At 36.3% G+C, this 7,405-nt stretch overlaps 1 pseudogene; it reads right to left on the bottom strand.

Moving 5' to 3' along the window:
- Positions 1 to 737: 737 nt before the first annotated feature.
- On the bottom strand, positions 738 to 7,022 carry LOC123366142 (annotated as a pseudogene).
- Between the last annotated feature and the right edge of the window lie 383 nt (positions 7,023 to 7,405).

The following is a 7,405-nucleotide window of genomic DNA, read 5'->3' as shown; positions in this document are numbered from 1 at the left end:
CACAAAAGTATTAGAGAATGTAAAATCATAAAGCAACTATCTGATTTTCAAAGATGCTGTATGGGCATCACTCACTGCTGTCAGTGGGATTAGTCGGGGCGGGGAAGGGATGTCAGAAAATTGGACCATAAATGTCTTGAATTTCTTCCTTTTAAAATAAAAAGGGGTAAATAGATACCTTCACTAATTAATGTAATTAAATAAGAACAAAGAAAAGCTGGGTAGACTTATTGACTGAATTTCCTTTCCTTGTCTCCTTCAGCTTCCACAAAGAAATGAAGTTTGGGACAAAAATTTAAAGGAAACAAACTCCCAAAAATCTAACCTTGCTTTTCAACTGCTTAAATGACAGAGTACATCAATCTCTGTCTGTTCAACCTGCCTGTTCTCTAAAGATTCAGGTTATTCTCTTACCTGGCTTGAAGAGTAATGCACTGTTATATAATAAATCAAGGGTTTTTTGATTGTTTCAAATCAGTCATTATAATTGCTACAAATCATGTCATTAAAATGTGCTTCTGAAATTGTTTTTTACCTAACATAATTTAATGAAAAGTCAGTTTTTTTAAAAGCAAAACAGAAAACAAATCATGTGCTTGTAACTAATTAAAAAAAGAAATCCCTTTTAAAAGGATAATCATATGGAAATTATTATTACATCTCTTTTTGGGTCCCACTTAGAAGCATAAACATACAAATGTTAACATTTAATTTTTGCTCCAGGCTCCCAGGAAGTTTTATCCTGAATTATTTGCAAATTCCTCACTAGAATAAAAGGAATAACAAAAAGCAAAGATAACATAGAACCAGCAATATAATGATTTTTTCACTTACATTTTTTTAATAGCAAAAGTACTTTTATTTTTATTTCTATTTAAATTAATTTTTAAAGAATGATGAATGTGAAGATGAAAAGATGAAAAGAACGTGAATCTGTCTTGCAAAAAGGCATATTAGTTAATAATAAATCATATCTAATAAAAATACTGAGAGACAAAGACTAGAAAGTGTTTTTAGTGTAATAATTCTGCCATGATCATAAAAGCTTAATTATTGTTCCTTGGTGATTAGTACTGTAACAAATCTGTCATTTTGTTGTGTGATTTGTAAAATGACGTTTCACAAGTGTTCATATTTTAACCCTGTTATTACATACGATGTTTGTATTTTAGGTTTCTAATTCAAAGCCACATACATAGCAATGAAGGCAAAACATCCTCTGGAAGGATGGTTCAGTAGCTGATGTGCTGTCTTGGGAGACGGAGGTTCAATTCCCTGCTCTATCAAAGACTTTCATTGTGACCATAGGTCAGTCAATTACTTTCTCCAGGCCTCATTTCCCCTTCTGTAGCTGTACCTCCCAACATCACAGGATTGCTATGAAGATAAATACAGTAATGACTACAAGGAATCTGGTGGCACCTTAAAGACTCACAGATTTATTTGGGCATAAGCTTTCGTGGGTAAAAAACCCACTTCTTCAGATGCATTAGAAGTGGGTTTTTTACCCACTAAAGCTTATGCCCAAATAAATCTGTTAGTCTTATGGTGCCACCAGATTCCTTGTTGTTTTTGTGGATACAGACTAACTTAGAGACCCCTGATACTTGACAGTAAAGACTGGCAAGTGCTTATTGGGCCCACAGATACTCTATTCGGTACAGGTTCTTATTCTACCCTCATCGCCATGAAATTTGTCTGGTTTTAAGTAGTACATTAAGGTGACATGCCCGACACTTGACATGTATGGGTCATTCCTTCTTTCATCTTCTCCCCAGAGGAAAATTGTGTTGTGGTGTTTGAGTTTTTGTTTGTTTTTATAAATTCCATGTACACATTTCTATGAACTTATATGAGAAAAGACAAGGTCAAAGAAACACGCCTTGCACTTAAAGCCAGGGGTGGCCCTAGATGAGCTGCCAGCAACTGGCGTCCAAAGCGAACCATGCAATCGGCGCCCCCACCCCCAAAACCCAAGGGCAAATCTAGGCTGGAGTTTTTGGTAAACTGGGAAACATTTTGCCCCTTTTTTTCCTTTTAATGTTTAAGCATTTTTTTTTAATCAGAGGCCTAATTATTCGGTTTGTCCATCCATCCAACCAATGTTTCTGAGATCTGAAACTTTTGTGTCTCTATTTTACCTGAATAGATTTGTACGACAGATAGATGATATTTCAGTCAGATTTCAAATAAAAATGCATTAAAAATGTTAATTATAATTTTTATTACAAATCCAAAATCATCCATTATGCTATCCTGCTTTAACTGCCATTACCACCACATCCAATATAGAAAACTCTTCAATGAACTTTAACCTGTATTTACAAAACTCTCCAAAAAAAAAACCACACTGTGCTCTTAAAACATGACTTTTCTTGCTTTAAGTTTTGAAAATTCAGTCTCTAGTTCTTTTAGATCCAGTTTTCCAGATATTTCATGCTCTACTGACATTTTGGCAAGTCCAACAAGTCTCTCTTGTACCATTGTTGAACGCAGATATGTTTTTATCAATTTTAACTTTGAGAAGCTACGTTCCCCACTAGCTATGGAAACTGGCAAAGTTAAAAGAATGCATAGAGCTATAAAAATGTTTGTAAAACTGTCTGTGAGTTTATTTTCACAAACAAACTTCAGTACTTCTTCAGGAGTGGCATGTTTCTTAAGTCATCTTGAAAAAGCCTGAAGCTCACTGCACAAATCTGTAGCATCAATGTCTTTTGAATTTTCATGAATTTTCATGAGTCAATGCCAACTCCAGTTTTATACAAAATTCTCTTATCTGTTTTGCTGTTTTCTTTTGCAAGCTGTGGATATCATATAGAAAGCCAAATACTGACTCTAGCTGCTGCATCTGTTGAAATCTTTCATCAACTGAGTGAATAGCAGTATCAAGGACTGCAAAGTAGAAATTCATTTTGAAGCTTTGTTTTGGGTTCTGAATAGGTGTGTCTCATCCTTCATATGAAAACTGCTGTTTCTTTTGCAGAATGCGAACTGGCTCTGGTTCAAATTCTGTCGGAAAGTCTATTTCTTCAGCAAGCTCGAGAGAATCTACCAGTGTTCTTTCAAACCCTTCATCCTCCAGAATATTTTTAGTTTGCTGCAGTTTTTGAATAGCAGAATGTATGTTCAAGTTCTTTTCCTGAAGCTGCTTACTAGTGAGGTTAATCTCGAAAAGGATATTATACCACAAAATGAGTGAAGTCACAAATTTGAACTTGGAAAGGCCATTTGCAAGAGCTCCTGCATCTGAACGTGCCATATTGCCAGATGATCCAGTAAAGGTAGTATCATCAGAAATTTAAAATAGGGTGTAGGAGCTGGATTTTATAATGTACTATGAGAAATAATGTATGATTTGATTTCATCCTGTCAGCCACCCTTTTTGAATAGCAGAGAGGAATGACAGACCAGAACAATCCTTCTGACTGATTATGGTCACCTTTTGTTTTAGGATAAGTTATAATGTCTACTATGGTTTCCTATATGTATTACAAATTAGGCACTCTAGTTAAATATACATTTCTTTGTTTTAAGGTTTAGTAAGTAAAAGACAGGATTCTCTATTGTGTCTATGTTAAGTAGATTAGAGAAACATTGAAGGCAAGGTTTAATTTGCAATGCCTTTCTGCTCGATATAAAATACTACTGTTTGTATTCTCAATCTGTTTGTGTGAATGAGGATGTATGCATCAGGAAAACAAGGCCATTGTTATAGCCAGAGTCAAGGAAGAAGTAGTAAAGAGACATCAAAGAATCATCAATGTGCATCCATAATGAAGGTGTATTGGAGGTGTATCGGAGGTGTATTGGAATGTTTACACCAATTAAGAAGTAACCGATCACAAACTGACACAGCAAAATCCATAGACTTCAACAACGGAAATAAAACCTATAAGAACCAGGGTGCTTGGCCATGAAACTTGGGTTCGTCTTGCCACACTCCCGGAGCATCGGATCGCAACCGACAAGAGCCCAGCTCCACACTCGTGCTCAATCTAACTGGCCATTAGATTGACTCGAGTTACAACAGACTGGTAACTATGAACATCACTGGCAGATGTGTGTGTGTGTTTGTGTGTGTTACTGAAAAGCATATGCTAACTGTTGTATTCTCAATAAATGCTGTGTATTTACCTTCCTCTATAAAGATCCCATGTGCTTTGTATGAACATAACAAGGGCATCATAAATGTTTCCAAGTTCATAGCAAAGAAGCTTCAAAGCATCAATGCGAATCTCCCATCTTGTCTGACTAAGTGGTTTCACAGTTAGAGAATTCACATGGTGAGTCAGAATCTCCCAACAGCCTGTTGAGCCTGAGAAAAACACATAAACACATTGCACCAGATCAAAGAAACTGTTTGCCTCCAAACAGCATCTAGCAGCAACACTGACAACCAAATTCAGAGAATGCACACTGCAAGGAACAAAAAAGGCCCTAGGATTGATTTCCATCATTCTTCCTTGCACACCATTGTCTTTCCCCTTCATATTATTCCCATCATCATAGCCTTGGCCACGTAAGTTTTCAACAAATAATGACATTGTTTCAAGCTCTTGTAGAATAGTTTCAGTGATAAATGCTCCAGTCATCTCCTTCAGGGGTACAAAACCCGCAAAAATGTTCCTTTACGAGCACTTCAACATTATCTTCATCTGCAGACTTTTCCATATCCACAAAACGAATGATCGTCATTTTTTTCAACATGACTAACGTTTGGTGTACAGTCCAGTATTATTGAAAAGTATTTTTCAGAATGGGCAGCTTCTACAATTTTGTTTTTAATGGCATTTGCTAGGATTTGAATCAATTTATTCTACATATTTGTCCTAAGTAACGATCCAGTGTTTCATGATCAGTTATTTTATGTAGATGTTCCTTCATGGCTGGATCAAACAAAGCTAGGTAGTCAACAAATTTTAAAAAAAGTTTCCATTACCTGTAGTGTATAATTTTTCATGTCTACTGCGGCCACGAAAGCAATCAGACACTCTAATATTTTGTTGCTAATATTCTTCTTTTTCCTTGATCACACGTAAATTTTCTTCAATCATAATTCAAGTTCTTTCCCATTTTGAAGACATTCCAAATGTTCTGAACTTCTTTCATGTGAAGAGAGAATTGAAGATATGTTTTTTCCAGTCCTTCGAACAATTTTCAGTAAGCGATGTACCAATTGCTTGATTTCTAAACAACTTGCAGCAAAAGCAAAACAGAGTCCTTTGACACTAAATATTGTAACCAGTTTTGATTAATTTCTTCCCCATTAATGAGTTTCCTCTTGTAATGCTGAGCAGAGAATTTTCTTTTATTTCCATCCTTAGGGAAGGGAAATTTATGAACTTCTTCTGGTCCATGTTCCACAAGAATTTGCTGCACACTGTCCTCATATTTGGGCCATGAAGTTGATGTAACTTGTTTGTAACTTCCTCATCCTTTCTTCCTTCTACTTCATTTACTTCAATTTCTGCATGTCTCTCTGAAGGTGAATACATTTTCTTCACTTCCATATCAGTCTGATGCTGTGAGCTGCCTTCATCTAGAAGTAAGTTTCCATCATCTTGAGTTTCCAAACTGCTTTTTTGTGGATCTGAGCTATCCTCATCTCAAAGTAATATACCTTCATCTTGATGTTCCAGACTGCTTCCATGTGGATGTGAGCTAACCTCCTCTCCAAGTAAAATTCCTTCATCTGGATGCTGTGAACGGTTTCCATTTTTATTTGGATTAAAGAGAAGATATTTCAGGAAGAATCCCTGCTGTTTTGCTTGGTCCTTTTCCTTCTCAGCCTTTCGTTTACGATACTCAGCTCCTGAGGGTTTTCTTTTTCCTCTTTCTGCCATGGGGCATTTGAATAGTGTTATGTACTGTGCTCCCAACTGCAAGTGTTATGGATGACTGACACACCCACCACGTGGCTGGCGATTTAAACCACATTGCAGCCATCCCAACATGTCTTTTCATTGCTTAAAGGTTCAATGATTAGTAACATACACTCACTTACCTATTAAAACAGTTAGTTACAGCATTTACACACAAACAAAATGACCTTTATTGACATTATAAGCCGACACCGGTTATTTGGAAAGTAGTCCCCTTCCTCACGGTTACCTGCTTGGAGTGTGACATTATCACTTTCATAGTCTATTAAGTGTTAACGCTGTTACTTTTCTTTTATGGACCTTATTTATTACATGTGAACCAGTTATAACAAAGAAAAGTTCATAGTTATGCAGCCCAATAATAATGCTAAGGTTTAATAACGCTTAAAGATACTCACATTTTAGATTTATAATGCTGAAAGATGTTATTCTTTATTCTTTGGCACCAAGAAACTCAATTTTCCACAGTATTTGCTCGATTCTTAACCATCTATCTGCGACATGTGTTAAAAGACCGTTTGACATCTATCAACTCACGATACCTCCGCTCTACATGAATTTCCGGCTATGCGTCCTTGATGCATATTTGAGTTAGGTGTCACTAGCATTGCAGCTCTTGCCACTGGTGGTTGTGTTTAATTGTGGCTGAGTTGTTGCTTATCAAAATTGTGGAGTGGGTCATCTTGACCTTACATTGCAAATTGAAAAAAAAAATCACTAAAATATTTTTGCAGTAAATAAAAGTTGACATATTAAGTTTTCAGATATGTAGAGAAATGAATTATAATTTATATTCCCTCTATACACACACGGGAATTGAAATAATGACATCGCTGTTATTTTATTTGTTTTTTTCCTCTTTTTCGTTTTTTTATTTGATTTTTTATTTGATTTTTTTCCTCAAATTTGGCACTCCATTTAATTTGGCACCATAGGCTACCATCTAGTTCACCTCTATGGATGGGCCACCCCTACTTAAAGAAGAAGGTGATGAGCTTTGAGGCAGTTGTTAGTTCCTGTTGGAGTTCATTATACAGTCTTGAGCTGATCCCTGAGAAAGTTTAATCTCCTGCACAAATTAGCTTTACCTTGTAGTGAACAGCTCAATTGTGCCTTAGGAGCAAAGTTGTCAGCCATGGTGCTCCTCCTGACGTTTTTGGTGGTCAGATTATTATCTATTAATGAAATGCTCTCATGCATTGTAACTCATGAGGCAGCCCAGTCTTTCCACCCATTTGTCTAATGCCACATTTCTTGCTCCATTATTTTCTGTTTACATAACGTCATCTTCTCAGTGGTTTTCTTATATCTCATCTGGTGTCTTCCTCTTTTCTGTCTTCCACCAGGTGTTATTCAGTCAAGGGCTTACCTAGGAATACAGTCAAACATCAGTACAACACATCCGAACCACTTCAGCCTTCTTTCTCAAATCACTGTCTCTTAAGTCTTCTGGCCAGTCCTTTGTAACTCGTCATCATTAGTTACTTTATCTCACTAGCTGACACCAACTATTCTTTGCA

Source organism: Mauremys mutica, chromosome 3, assembly GCF_020497125.1.
Source record: "Mauremys mutica isolate MM-2020 ecotype Southern chromosome 3, ASM2049712v1, whole genome shotgun sequence".
NCBI lineage: Eukaryota > Metazoa > Chordata > Testudines > Geoemydidae > Mauremys > Mauremys mutica.
This window is presented reverse-complemented; position numbering and strand designations above follow the sequence as displayed.